The sequence below is a fragment of the Oncorhynchus kisutch genome, linkage group LG15 (genome assembly GCF_002021735.2).
Source record: "Oncorhynchus kisutch isolate 150728-3 linkage group LG15, Okis_V2, whole genome shotgun sequence".
Lineage (NCBI taxonomy): Eukaryota > Metazoa > Chordata > Actinopteri > Salmoniformes > Salmonidae > Oncorhynchus > Oncorhynchus kisutch.
Window position 1 is genome coordinate 6,205,931 of NC_034188.2, and position 14,236 is coordinate 6,220,166.

The 14,236-nt window shown below is 43.1% G+C and overlaps 1 protein-coding gene across 8 annotated transcripts in view; it reads left to right on the forward strand.

The window, feature by feature from the left end:
• ahnak (AHNAK nucleoprotein) overlaps nt 1–14,236 on the forward strand; it is a 71,600-nt gene that overhangs the window by 26,212 nt on the left and 31,152 nt on the right. For 3 of the 8 annotated variants that reach the window (XM_031789520.1, XM_031789522.1, XM_031789519.1), the window contains exon 2: nt 2,369–2,420. The exons of 2 other annotated variants lie outside the window; for them this stretch is intronic. The gene's annotated coding sequence lies outside the window, so the exon portion shown is untranslated. Of the gene's footprint in view, nt 1–2,368; nt 2,425–14,236 lie in introns of all 8 variants that reach the window. 3 more of the 8 variants (XM_031789524.1, XM_031789523.1, XM_031789521.1) reach the window with 1 other exon arrangement.

The window sequence follows — 14,236 nt, forward strand, 5'->3', positions numbered from 1 at the left end:
TTTCAAAAAGTTTGAAATATTCAATAAATGTCATTCCACTTCATGATTGTGTCCCACTTGTTGTTGATTCTTCACAAAAAAATACAGTTTTATATCTTTATGTTTGAAGCCTGAAATGTGGCAAAAGGTCGCAAAGTTCAAGGGGGCCGAATACTTTCGCAAGGCACTTGTATGAATAGTATATGTTTCCAAACACTTCTAAATGAATGTGTATGATTATGGATAATGAATTGTGAATAATGATGAGTGAGACACCAATATCACCCCCCCCCCCCCCCCCAAAAAAAAATGTTAACCTCTCACCAATACAATAAAGCGAGGTTAGTATGTGTGGGGGTACAGAGATGAGGTAGTCATTCAAAAAATAATGTTAAACACTATTATTTGAACATTGATCTATGTAACTTATTATGTGACTTGTTAAGCAAATCTTTATTCCTGAACTGATTTAAGTTTGCCATAACAAAGTGGTTAAATACTTATTGACTCAAGACATTTCAGCTTTTCATTTGTAATTAATTGGTATATATTTCGAAAAAGATCATTCCACTTTGACATTACGTGGGTATTGTGTGAAGGCCAGTGACAGCCCCCCCCCAAAAAAAATCTCTCTATTTAATCCATTTTAAATTGAGGTTGTAAATAAACAAAATGTGGAAAAATTCAAGGAGTGTGAATACTTTCTGCAGATACTATAACCTCCAGCGAGACGCTAACTGTTACATTAGCCTCTAAGGCTAGTCGCTAGTTGTTTCTAACATGTTAATAGACGTGAACTGAGAGTGAATCTTGGCTAAACGTATTAGCAGACACATGCAGACATCAGAACTAGGCCTAAGGCAGACAGCAGCTGGGTATGTGAGGTCTGTGTACAAGCCAAGGTGTTGACTCCCCAGGTGGAGCAGTCTAAGTAAAGGACCTCGTGACTGTTTTTTGTTTGAGACTGTTTTGGTGACATTTGATAGTCCAGCGATGTGTTCAAGTTGTGGTTTGAACATACTAGTGTTGCGTTGGGAAAACTGAAATGACCCAGCTGTCATGCGTCGCGTCTTTCTGGTTGTGTTGAGTGATCTGTGGTACATATTTAAAATGGTGTGGCTGCCTGCTATGGTCTGCCACATAATTCACATTAAGATTTATGTTTATATATTTACCCGCTGGGCAAAGACCTCAGTTTAAACGTCTAGTTTTGACTTATATTTGGTTGAGTTGTCCACTAACGTGAATTTAATGTGAAATCAACAAAACATTTCACCATGTCGCTGGATGTAGGGTAAAAGTTAGGCGGGAAAAAAAGACGAAATGCTTTGATTTACTTTGATGACTTTTTTGCAAATTGAATCAGTTTTCCACATTGATTCAGCGTCGTCACCAATGTTCCCTCTAATTTCTTTCGGCACTGAGAAAATGAACAATGTTGATTCAACCAGTTTGTGTCCAGTGGGTATTGGAATCTAGAATCTCTCTAGGCTGTAGGCTTATAGAAAGAAACACCCGTCTACTAACCACAGGTCCTGGCAATCATCATTACCTACACCTGTTCTCCTTTACTACACACAACCAGTTTGTGTCCAGTGGGTATTGGAATATAGAATCTCTTGCTCCACCTGTACCACTTTCAGTATTTAGATGTGTTGAAAACATGCTTGACTCTTTACAGATGAGCTGATACAGTATATATACAGCAGTATGTGGGCACCCCTTCAAATTAGAGGATTCGTCTATTCATCAGCCACACCCGTTGCTGACAGGTGTATAAAATTTGAGCACACAGCCCATTCTCTCTTAGGTGTAGGTCCATTCTCTCTGAGGTGAAGGTCCATTCTCTCTGAGGCAAAGGTCCATTCTCTCTGAGGCGAAGGTCCATTCTCTCTGAGGCGAAGGTCCATTCTCTCTGAGGCGAAGGTCCATTCTCTCTGAGGCGAAGGTCCATTCCCTCTGAGGCGAAGGTCCATTCTCTCTGAGGCGAAGGTCCATTCTCTCTGAGGCGAAGGTCCATTCTCTCTGAGGCGAAGGTCCATTCCCTCTGAGGCGAAGGTCCATTCTCTCTGAGGCGAAGGTCCATTCCCTCTGAGGTGAAGGTCCATTGCATTGTTATGAAGACACAATCAGAACACACTGAAGATGTGTGACCTAGTCATGTAGATATCCCTGGAGCAGTAGCATATTAAGGCGGGCATAGGTTTTGAATTGGTTTCTATGTCTGTCCGAAAGCCATGAATGAATGTGTGTTGACGTTGGTTGTTCTCTTGTGTGAGTAACATATGCAAGAGAGACGTGTGGACGTGAGAATGAACCTAACTAGTCGATCAATCAATGTGATTAACTCCTATTCCTCTTCTCTCTCCGTGTGTCCCTTTGTTAACAGACAAACAGGAAGCAAAGAGACAGAGCCCTTGGCCTTGCTTGAGCAATCCAAAGTACGTAAGTGTCCTTCATTCAAAGATATAGTCCTCCAAGATGTTGACCACAACACGACACGAAACACATGTTACTGTAAACCCCCTTAATATGAAATGGCCAGTCAAGCCCTGCCAGTCAAGCCCTGCCAGTCAAGCCCTGCCAGTCAAGCCCTCCCAGTCAAGCCCTGCCAGTCAAGCCCTGCCAGTCAAGCCCTGCCAGTCAAGCCCTGCCAGTCAAGCCCTGCCAGTCAAGCCCTCCCAGTCAAGCCCTGCCAGTCAAGCCCTGCCAGTCAAGCCCTGCCAGTCAAGCCCTCCCAGTCAAGCCCTGCCAGTCAAGCCCTGCCAGTCAAGCCCTGCCAGTCAAGCCCTGCCAGTCATGCCCTGCCAGTCAAGCCCTGCCAGTCAAGCCCTGCCAGTCAAGCCCTGCCAGTCAAGCCCTCCCAGATTACACTGTTTTAACTGTTGGTAGTAGCAGCTGTTGCAGGATCATTTTTTAAAACTGAGGAGTCAAGGTCGTAAGTCTAAGGAATACCAAACCGCCAAACCGTACGCAAACAATGTCGCCAACAAGGGAGGAAGGAAAGAGGCGTATGCAGAAATGTTCTGTGGTCAGAAAGAGGCGGGTTAGCTAACTAACTGGTTAGGAGCTGCCATTGTCAGAAACCAGAAGCTTTCTGGTTGGGTGGTCTCGTGTTCCCTGCAGGCCTTCACTCATAGCACAGTTACACAGCAAACTACAATGATGTATAACGCTCATCTCCTTCCCTCCAATTCCTCCCCAATTCTCTTCTTTGATCCTTTTGTGGCCACATTTTTTACTCTCATGTCTCCATTGAGCACATTTTGATGAGCTCATCGTTTGATTAGAAGATGTTTTGCAGTCAAGGCACAGAGAGACACAAATGGAAGAATGTTGTTTGATTGTTGTTGGTTTTTGTTGCTTTCTATCACTGCTTGTCTGTCGAATGATTCCATGACCACAACAAGTCTTGTTCACAGTTTTCTTTATCACTCAACCTGGTCATTTGACTTTACATAACAGCAATTATACAATTGTCTCTCTCTCTCTCCCTCTCTCTATCTCTCTCTCTCTCTCTCTCTCTCTCTCTCTCTCTCTCTCTCTCTCTCTCTCTCTGTCTCTCTCTCTGTCTCTCCCCCCCCCCCTCTCTCTCTCTCTCTCTCTCTGTCTCTCTCTCTCTGTCTCTCTCTCTGTCTCTCTCTCTCTGTCTCTCTCCCCCCCCCCCCCCCCCTCTCTCTCTCTCTCTCTGTCTCTCTCTCTCTCTGTCTCTGTCCCTGTCGCTCTCTCTCTCTCTCTGAGTCTCTCTCTCTCTGTCTCTGTTTCTCTGTCTCTCTCTCTCTCTGTCTCTCTCTGTCTCTCTCTCCCCCCCACCCCCCTCTCTCTCTCTCTGTCTCTGTCCCTGTCTCTCTCTCTCTGTCTCCCCCCCCCCCCCTCTCTCTCTCTCTCTGTCTCTGTTTCTCTGTCTCTCTCTCTGTGTCTCTCTGTCTCTCTCTCTCTGTGTCTCTCTGTCTCTCTCTCTCTCTCTCTGTCTCTGTCTCTCTGTCTCTCTCTCTCTCTCTCTGTGTCTCTCTGTCTCTCTCTCTCTCTCTCTCTCTCTGTCCCTCTGTCGCTGTCTCTCAATTCAATTCAAGGAGCTTTATTGGCATGGGAAACGTGTTAACATTACCAAACCAAGTGAGGTAGATAATATACAAAAGTGAAAATAACAATAAAAATGAACAGTAAACATTACACATACAGAAGTTTCAAAAAAATAAAGACATTACAAATGTCATATTATGTATATATACATTTAACAGTGTACAAATGGTTAAGGTACAAGGGAAAATAAATAAGTATAAATATGGGTTGTATTTACAATGGTGTTTGTTCGTCACTGGTTGCCCTTTTCTCGTGGCAACAGGTCACAAATCTTGCTGCTGTGATGGAACACTGTGGTATTTCACCCAGTAGATATGGGAGTTTATCAAAATTGGATTTGTTTTCGAATTCTTTGTGGATCTGTGTAATCTGAGGGAAATATGTGTCTCTAATATAGTCACACATTTGGCAGGAGGTTAGGAAGTGCAGCTCAGTTTCCACCTCATTTTGTGGGCAGTGTGCACATAGCCTGTCTTCTCTTGAGAGTCATGTCTGCCTACGGCGGCCTTTCTCAATAGCAAGGCTATGCTCACTGAGTCTGTACATAGTCAAAGCTTTGAGTCAGTCACAGTAGTCAGGTATTCTGTCACTGTGTACTCTCTGTTTAGGGCCAAATAGCATTCTAGCTTGCTCCGTTTTTTTGTTAATTCTTTCCAATGTGTCAAGTAATTATCTTTTTGTTTTCTCATGATTTGGTTTGGTCTAATTGTGCTGCTTGTCCTGGGGCTCTGTGGGATGTGTTTGCGTTTGTGAACAGAGCCCCAGGACCAGCTTGCTTAGGGGACTCTTCTCCAGGTTCATCTCTCTGTAAGAGATGGCTTTGTTATGGAAGGTTTGGGAATCGCTTCCTTTTAGGTGGTTGTAGAATTTAACTGCACTTTTCTGGATTTTGATAATTAGTGGGTATAGGCTTAATTCTGCTCTGCATGCATTATTTGGTGTTCTACGTTGTACACGGAGGATGTTTTTGCAGAATCCTGCATGCAGAGTCTCAATTTGGTGTTTGTCCAATTTTGTGAAGTCTTGGTTGGTGAGCGGACCCCAGACCTCACAACCATAAAGGGCAATGGGCTCTATGACTGAAGTATTTTTAGCCAGACCCTAATTGGTATGTTGAATTTTATGTTCCTTTTGATGGCATAGAATGCCCTTCTTGCCTTGTCTCTCAGATTGTTCCCAGCTTTGTGGAAGTTACCTGTGGCGCTGATGTTCAGGCCAAGGTATGTATAGTTTTTTTGTGTGCTCTAGGGCAACGGTGTCTAGATGGAATTTGTATTTGTGGTCCTGGCCACTGGACCTTTTTTGGAACACCATTATTTTGGTCTTACTGAGATTTACTGTCAGGGCCCAGGTCTGGCAGAATCTGTGCAGAAGATCTAGGTGCTGCAGTAGGCCCTCCTTGGTTGGTGACAGAAGCACCAGATAATCAGCAAACAGTAGACATTTGACTTCAGATTCTAGTAGGGTGAGGCCGGGTGCTGCAGACTTTTCTAGTGCCCGCGCCAGTTCGTTGATATATATGTTGAAGAGGGTGGGGCTTAAGCTGCATCCCTGTCTCACCCCACGGCCCTGTGTGAAGAAATGTGTGTGTTTTTTTTGTTGCCAATTTTAACCGCACACTTGTTGTTTGTTTGCATGGATTTTATAATGTCGTATGTTTTACCCCTAACACTACTTTCCATCAATTTGTATAGCAGACCCTCATTCCAAATTGAGTCAAAGGCTTTTTTGAAATCAACAAAGCATGAGAAGACTTTACCTTTTTTTTGGTTTGTTTGGTTGTCAATTAGGGTGTGCAGGGTGAATCTTCTCTCTCTCTCTCTCTCTCTCTCTCTCTCTCTTTCTGCCTCTCTGTGTCTCTCTCTCTCTTTCTGTCTCTGTCTCTTTCTGTCTCTCTCTCTCTCTGAGTCTCTCTTTCTCTCTCTGTCTGTCTCTCTCTCTCTCTCTTTGTCTGTCTCTCTGTCTCTGTCTCTTTCTCTGTCTCTCTCTCTGTCTCTCTCTCTGTCTGCCTCTCTGTCTCTTTCTCTGTGTCTCTCTCTGTGTCTCTGTCTCTCTCTGTCTCTGCCTCTGTCTCTCTCTCTCTCTCTCTCTCTGTCTCTCTCTCTCTCTCTGCCCCTCCCAGTACTCCCTGCCAGGAATATGTCAAAGGAAAATACTTCTCTAGATCATAAAGCATTGTTCCAGAAGGGGGAGGGGGAAGGGCACATTACACACATTTGATGTTATGAAACCTCAAGGACTGTTGTAGCAATAGAGAGTAATAGGAGTGAGAGTTGGGTGTGGTGTGGCCGTAGGTTACTTTTTAACGTGAGAGATGAGATGAGGGCGGGACGTAGAGAAGAATAATGAGAGCTGTATAACCCGAGCCGGGAGCTGTTGGTTTCTCCCTCCATCTGCTTTTGTAAATAACTCCTGAGTGCCAACAATAATAATGGGGCTTGTTTGAGAGTTAGGGCAGCATAGTTTTCATGGGTCTCTCATATCCTGAAAGTCTCTAAGCAGACAGAGATAAGCTCTGAAACACATGGGAAACAGTCATTGCAAAAGCAAATGGGACATGATGCAGAGTGTTTTTGTGTGGCTTTATTGATGATTTCTAATTCATCTGATGAATGCAATGCACATGTTGGTGTTTGGGTGTTCGGGCTCTCACATGGCGCGGGGTGTTCAGGCTCTCACATGGCGCGGGGTGTTCGGGCTCTCACATGGCGCGGGGTGTTCGGGCTCTCACATATGGTTTCGTTGACTTTGAGAATCTCACACACAGACACAAGCACACACACACACACACACACACACTCTGTATTGTTTGTTTCATTTACTTAGAATATATTTTGGTCGCGATACTAAGGGCCCTGTTACTAGCTAGGATCCGTTTTAGATTGTGTAATTAGCTAGCATGCAGTGTCAGTTGACCTGATGTCACGCGGGACTAGGTGCGTGAGGGAAGAATCAGCAGAGAGTTCCACAGGAAGAGGTGCACTTTAATCTGGCACAAAAAGCAATGCTCACAACACAGGGACCAACCCACAACACAGGGACCAACCCACAACACAGGGACCAACCCACAACACAGGGACCAACACACAACACAGGGACCAACCCACAACACAGGGACCAACCCACAACACAGGGTACCAACCCACAACATAGGGACCAACCCACAACACAGGGACCAACCCACAACACAGGGACCAACCCACAACACAGGGACCAACCCACAACACAGGGTACTAACCCACAACACAGGGTACCAACCCACAACACAGGGACCAACCCACAACACAGGGACCTACCCACAACACAGGGACCAACCCACAACACAGGGACCAACCCACAACACAGGGTACTAACCCACAACACAGGGTACCAACCCACAACACAGGGTACCAACCCACAACACAGGGTACTAACCCACAACACAGGGTACTAACCCACAACACAGGGTACTAACCCACAACACAGGGACCAATCCACAACACAGGGACCAACCCACAACACAGGGTACCAGGTCCAGAACATGAACACACCTAAATAACACACACACGTAACACAAGAATAATCCCTTCACAAAACAAGGGCGGGTATATGCACTTTAAATAAGGAAGCCCATCAGGCACACACAAATAGACACAGGTGCAACTAATAAGACAAAACAAACAGACAAACGAAAAAGGGATCGGTGGCGGCTCGTAGGCCGGTGATGACGACCGCTGAGCACCGCCCGAAACAGGCAGAGGAACCAACTTCGGCGGAAGTCGTGACACCTGAGTGCAATTTGATCTTCATGAGTTAATTAGATCACGTGTCTTTGATGAAAAGCACCCTGTAGTGTACTACTTTTGATGGGTCCTGGTCAAAAGTATTGCACTATGTAGGGAATAGGGTGTCATTTGGGATGCGTCGTTGCCTTGTTAAAGTCACTCCCTTTAGCTGGACTGGCTGTGATGTTGTGTTACTGGAGGAGTTGAAAGCTTTTATGATACTTATATGTCATAGAGTACCTGTAGTATGATTCACAATACCCCCCATAAAATATAATGTATAATCATTCCCCTGTGGTCAGGTTCCCCCCTCTTTCTTGAAAGTGACCAAACAACTGTTAAAAAAAGCAATCTTCAAATGTCCTTGGATTTCATGCATTCAGCAATATTCCCAATCACAAGAGATCAAGGGTTGTGTCCCAAATGACCCCCTATTCCAAGGTCTATTTATGAACTGGTTTTAATTGGACGACATTGGCCGAAAGCTGGGGAGAATAATATATTTACATTGCATTCTATTGAGTCTTTTGGGTGGCAGGGTAGCCTAGTGGTTAGAGTGTAGAGGAGGCAGGGTAGCCTAGTGGTTAGAGTGTAGAGGTGGCAGGTAGCCTAGTGGTTAGAGTGTAGAGGTGGCAGGTAGCCTAGTGGTTAGAGTGTAGAGGCGGCAGGTAGCCTAGTGGTTAGAGTGTAGAGGTGGCAGGTAGCCTAGTGGTTAGAGTGTAGAGGTGGCAGGTAGCCTAGTGGTTAGAGTGTAGAGGCGGCAGGTAGCCTAGTGGTTAGAGTGTAGAGGTGGCAGGTAGCCTAGTGGTTAGAGTGTAGAGGTGGCAGGGTAGCCTAGTGGTTAGAGTGTAGAGGTGGCAGGGTAGCCTAGTGGTTAGAGTGTAGAGGTGACAGGGTAGCCTAGTGGTTAGAGTGTAGAGGTGGCAGGTAGCCTAGTGGTTAGAGTGTAGAGGTGGCAGGTAGCCTAGTGGTTAGAGTGTAGAGGTGGCAGGGTAGCCTAGTGGTTAGAGTGTAGAGGTGGCAGGGTAGCCTAGTGGTTAGAGTGTAGAGGTGGCAGGGTAGCCTAGTGGTTAGAGTGTAGAGGTGGCAGGTAGCCTAGTGGTTAGAGTGTAGAGGTGGCAGGGTAGCCTAGTGGTTAGAGTGTAGAGGTGGCAGGGTAGCCTAGTGGTTAGAGTGTAGAGGTGGCAGGGTAGCCTAGTGGTTAGAGTGTAGAGGTGGCAGGTAGCCTAGTGGTTAGAGTGTAGAGGTGGCAGGTAGCCTAGTGGTTAGAGTGTTGGACTAGTAACCGGAAGGTTGCAAGTTTAAACCCCTGAGCTGACATCTGTCGTTCTGCCCCTGAACAGGCAGTTAACCCGTCATGGAAAATAAGAATTTGTTCTTAACTGACTTGCCGAGTTAAATAAAATAAAAATAAATAAACCATGGGCTTGTATCCTCTGTTTACTTCGTTTTTAAGATGGAATTCAATGCTTTTATCGTCAGGATGAAGCATTTTATTTTAGATTATTAGATTCATTCTTGTTCAGGAGAGTGGCCTGCTCTGTGGCTTTGACTGAAATGGCAACATATAGGGATCTTTTTTAAATTAGTGCACTACGTAGGCAATAGGATACCATTTTTGACACAGCCTGTGTCATATCCAGAGAGAGGCATTATGTAGATGTGTAGTTGATGTGGTTTTGGCGGTATCCAGATTGTCATACCGAAATATTCAGTAATATTGGCACTGAACACAAGGGGCACTTTTTTCAAACTCCACTGAGTCTCTGTAATCATAAGGTTAGCAATGCTAACAAGTACATGTCAAAACCTATAGGAAATGCTAGCTAAATGCTTACGTGTGCATTGCGGACATTTTATACAGTCTCTGACATAAACTGTTTTGCAGGACAAACATCTCAGCCCATAAAGTTATACAAGTAACTAAAAAATGCATCTCACAGTTTGCTGCTCATAACAAATATTAGACAGCATGGTTCTTTATTCAGGAGCGGATTCTCTACTGTTGCAAAGAGAAGCTTCATTTTTCAAGAAGCTAACCAACCAGATAACTACTAGTTAGTAAACCAAATTCACAACTGCAGAACATTAAGCATAGTTTAGACAGTTAACTTAATAGTTATAATATCTAGCTGGTAAACATTTAGTTGTGAATTCTGTACTGTAGCTCCCGAGTGGCGCAGCGGTCTAAGGCACTGTATCTCTGTGGAAGAGGTGTCACTACACTCCCTGGTTTGAATCAAGGGCTTTATTACATCTGGCCGTGATTGGGAGTCCCATAGGGCGGTGCATAATTGGCCTGGCTAGGCCGTCATTGTAAATAAGAATTTGTTCTTAACTAACTTGCCTAGTTAAAAAACAAAGAAAAAATAGGCTGAGAGGTTAAGGAAACCAAACACTGACCTTCAATTAGACTATTGAATGACAATACTGAGAGAAAGTAGAGGGGAAAATCAATAGCAAATTTTCTGCTCTTTTGTATAAGGAATTTGATGTTTCAGAGATAAAAGGCTGACAAGACCGAGATAAATCTAGGACTATCGAGCTCCACTTGAAATAAAACAAAACATATATAGATGACCTGGCATGTGCTGCACAATAGTGCATGACTCACAAGGCTCCTTGTCTCTCTGTAGTTGTGTGCTTGTAAACAAACACCATGTGACTGGGTACTATGGGTAAGCTTTATAATGTACAATAATGTGACAGGTGAAATGAAGAACCTGATCTTCTTTATCTTCTAATGTATTGCACAAGTTGACTGCAGGTAATTTACTTTAAAAGTAGCTTAAAATATTAAAATGTGTGTGTGTGTATATATACATATATATATATATATTATTATCACTGTCATGTTTAGTCATTTATCACCTACTACACCAGACTTGACCTGCCGTTGTTAGCCAGATACTTTACCAATACAGACACCAGTACTGTAAAATAACTTGAAAAGATGGAATGGAAAACCATATATTTTTAACACCTCTCCTTGTTTATGTAATGATAGCAGGCATACGTTTCAAATGAGTGTGATGGTGGGGGAGAGTGGTACATGGCGCAGATTCAAACTTGTGTGTGTGTGTGTGTGTGTGTGTGTGCTTGTGTCCCAAATGGCACCCTATTCCATTTATAGTGCACTACTTTTGACGACTGGGGCCCCGTAGGGAAAGTTGTTCATTAAATAGGGAGTAGTGGATCATTTGGTAACAGCTCTTCTTCCCTGGTTATTATTTTTCTCTCTCAGCAGGTCGTTATCTTGCAGAGCAGTGTGGATCTAGTACCATTATAGCTATGTACAGTTGAACTTTATTCAGTGAATATATATATATATATATATATATATAGGTTCACCTTGGCTTCAGTTACTCTATGCTCATGCTACTGATGAATTTACCAGTTTAACTTGCAATTGTTGTATTTATAGTGGTGAAAAAAATGGTATGGTATGGAAACATACATTTTTTGTTTGAAACTATTATGCAAAAATGGAATTAGGCAAGATAGTTTATGAACAGGGGAACATATGCATGTTTATTTCATAGAGCTATGGAGAAATATAGCAAATGAAGCCATAGATCTATGGAGAAATATAACAAATGAAGCCATAGATCTATGGAGACATATAGCAAATGAAGCCATAGATCTATGGAGACATATAGCAAATGAAGCCATAGATCTATGGACACATATAGCAAATGAAGCCATAGATCTATGGACACATATAGCAAATGAAGCCATAGATCTATGGAGACATATAGCAAATGAAGCCATAGATCTATGGAGACATATAGCAAGTGAAGCCATAGATCTATGGACACATATAGCAAATGAAGCCATAGATCTATGGAGACATATAGCAAATGAAGCCATAGATCTATGGAGACACATATAGCAAATGGAGCCATAGATCTATGGAGACATATAGCAAATGAAGCCATAGATCTATGGAGACATATAGCAAATGAAGCCATAGATCTATGGAGACATATAGCAAATGGAGCCATAGATCTATGGAGACACATAGCAAGTGAAGCCGAAGCCATAGATCTATGGAGACAAAAAGCAAATGAAGCCATAGATCTATGGAGACATATAGCAAGTGAAGCCATAGAACAGAATGAACAGATTGTTACCTGTAGCCACTACAGAACATAGTATTAACAGATTGTTACCTGCACCATTCTGACACATAGGAAAGGAAGAGATAAAAAGCTGGAGGGTACTTAATAAGAGACTGTGGTTCCATCCGTAATGACACCCTATGTCCTATATAGTGCACTACTTTTGACCAGAATGGCACCCCATGTCCCATATAGTGCACTACTTTTGACCAGAATGGCACCCTATGTCGTATATAGTGCACTACTTTTGACCAGAATGGCACCCTATGTCCCATATAGTGCACTACTTTTGACCAGAATGGCACCCTATGTCCCATATAGTGCACTACTTTTGACTAGGACCCATAGGGCTAAAAGTAGTGCGCTATATAATGAATACGGTGCCATTCTGAATTTAGCCTATTTATGCACCATTCACTGTGCATATAGCCTAGCTGTTAGTCAAACATATAGGCTAATGGAGCATTCTAAATGCAGCACACTAAATGCAGCATACTAAATACAGCATACTAAATGCAGCATACTAAATACAGCATACTAAATGCAGCATACTAAATACAGCATACTAAATGCAGCATACTAAATGCAGCATACTAAATACAGCATACTAAATGCTGAATACTAAACGCATCATACTAAATGCAGCACACTAAATGCAGCATACTAAATGTGGCATACTAAATACAGCATACTAAATGCAGCATTCTAAACGCAGCACACTAAATGCAGCATTCTAAATGCAGCACACTAAATGCAGCATACGAAATACAGCATACTAAATGTGGCATACTAAATACAGCATACTAAATGCAGCACACTAAATGCAGCACACTAAATGCAGCATACTAAACGCGGCATTCTAAATGTGGCATACTAAATGCAGCACACTAAATGCAGCACACTAAATGCAGCATACTAAATGCAGCATTCTAAATGCAGCATACTAAATGCAGCATACTAAATACAGCATACTCTATCTATATCTAGATGTAGATCAGATGTGACTGGTAACAACACGCATGATGCCCATGGCAATAAGTTAACAATGACACAGTCTCAGAGAGATATTCTGGATTCCATCCCTCTCCTCAGAGAAACTCAGACAGACGACAGACATTTTAATTAGTGTGTCTGATCTGAGTGTCTAATCTGAGCACCGCAGGAATCTGACAGTGGGTGTTGGCTTGGAGCGAAGGAGTGTGGGTTCTCTCTCTCTCTCTCTCTCTCTCTCTCTTTCTCTCTTTCTCTCTCTCTCTCTCTGTCTCAATTCAATTTAAGGGCTTGTTAAATTGAGGTCCTGTTAAATGATTGCCTTGGGAAATAGATAATAAAATAGATAATAGACTAAAGTTAAATAAACAATAATTGTTTTTATTTTTTAAATGGAACGTGTTCCCTCTTCTATAGATTGATTGGACCAAATGGATCACAAATCGGGGAACCCTGTTCTATAGATTGATTGGACCAAATGCATCACAAGTCGGGGAACCATGTTCTATAGATTGATTGGACCAAATGCATCACAAGTCGGGGAACCCTGTTCTATAGATTGATTGGGCCAAATGGATCACCAGTTTAGTATGCTGTCTGAGGTGTACTCCACCTCTAGTCTCTTCTGCGTCCCAAATGGCACCCTATTCCCTGCCTAGATCTCCAGTTACCCATAGTGCTCTAGTGCTGTGGCAGTACATGTGACAGTAAATATGATTAGGAGGGAAGGTGATCAAATCAATGGGGGAAAATGACACAAAACAAATCAAGAAAACAACATGTGATAAAATGGCAAAAAAATAAAAAGTGGTTTGCGGTATTCTCAATTGTGATCCCAAGATTGTGAGATAAAGATTTAGAAAACTTGTTGGATTCCTAGTTGTGACTTCCCTGGTTCCCTCCCTGCTTGCTTTGTGGTTATGACAACTCAACGAAAACAGAGATAATCACTCAGTGGCATGACTCATATCCTGTTGCTTTTGTTATATCCTGTTGATAGAATTGAGCGCATGGTCAGGGGTACATAATTACAAATCATTTGTAGACTGCAAATGGACTGCAAGAAGCACAAACAGATATAATATGTGACTAAAACTGAATTATTTCAAAACTGGCTTACATTTGTATGAGATCACGCGTCTCTCTAGGTGTCGTAGTGGTGTGTTGGTAAAGTACTGAGTGTTTCTGCAGGCTAGGCGTCGTAGTGGTGTGGTGGTAAAGTACTGAGTGTTTCTGCAGGCTAGGCGTCGTAGCGGTGTGGTGGTAAAGTACTGAGTGTTTCTGCAGGCTAGGCGTCGT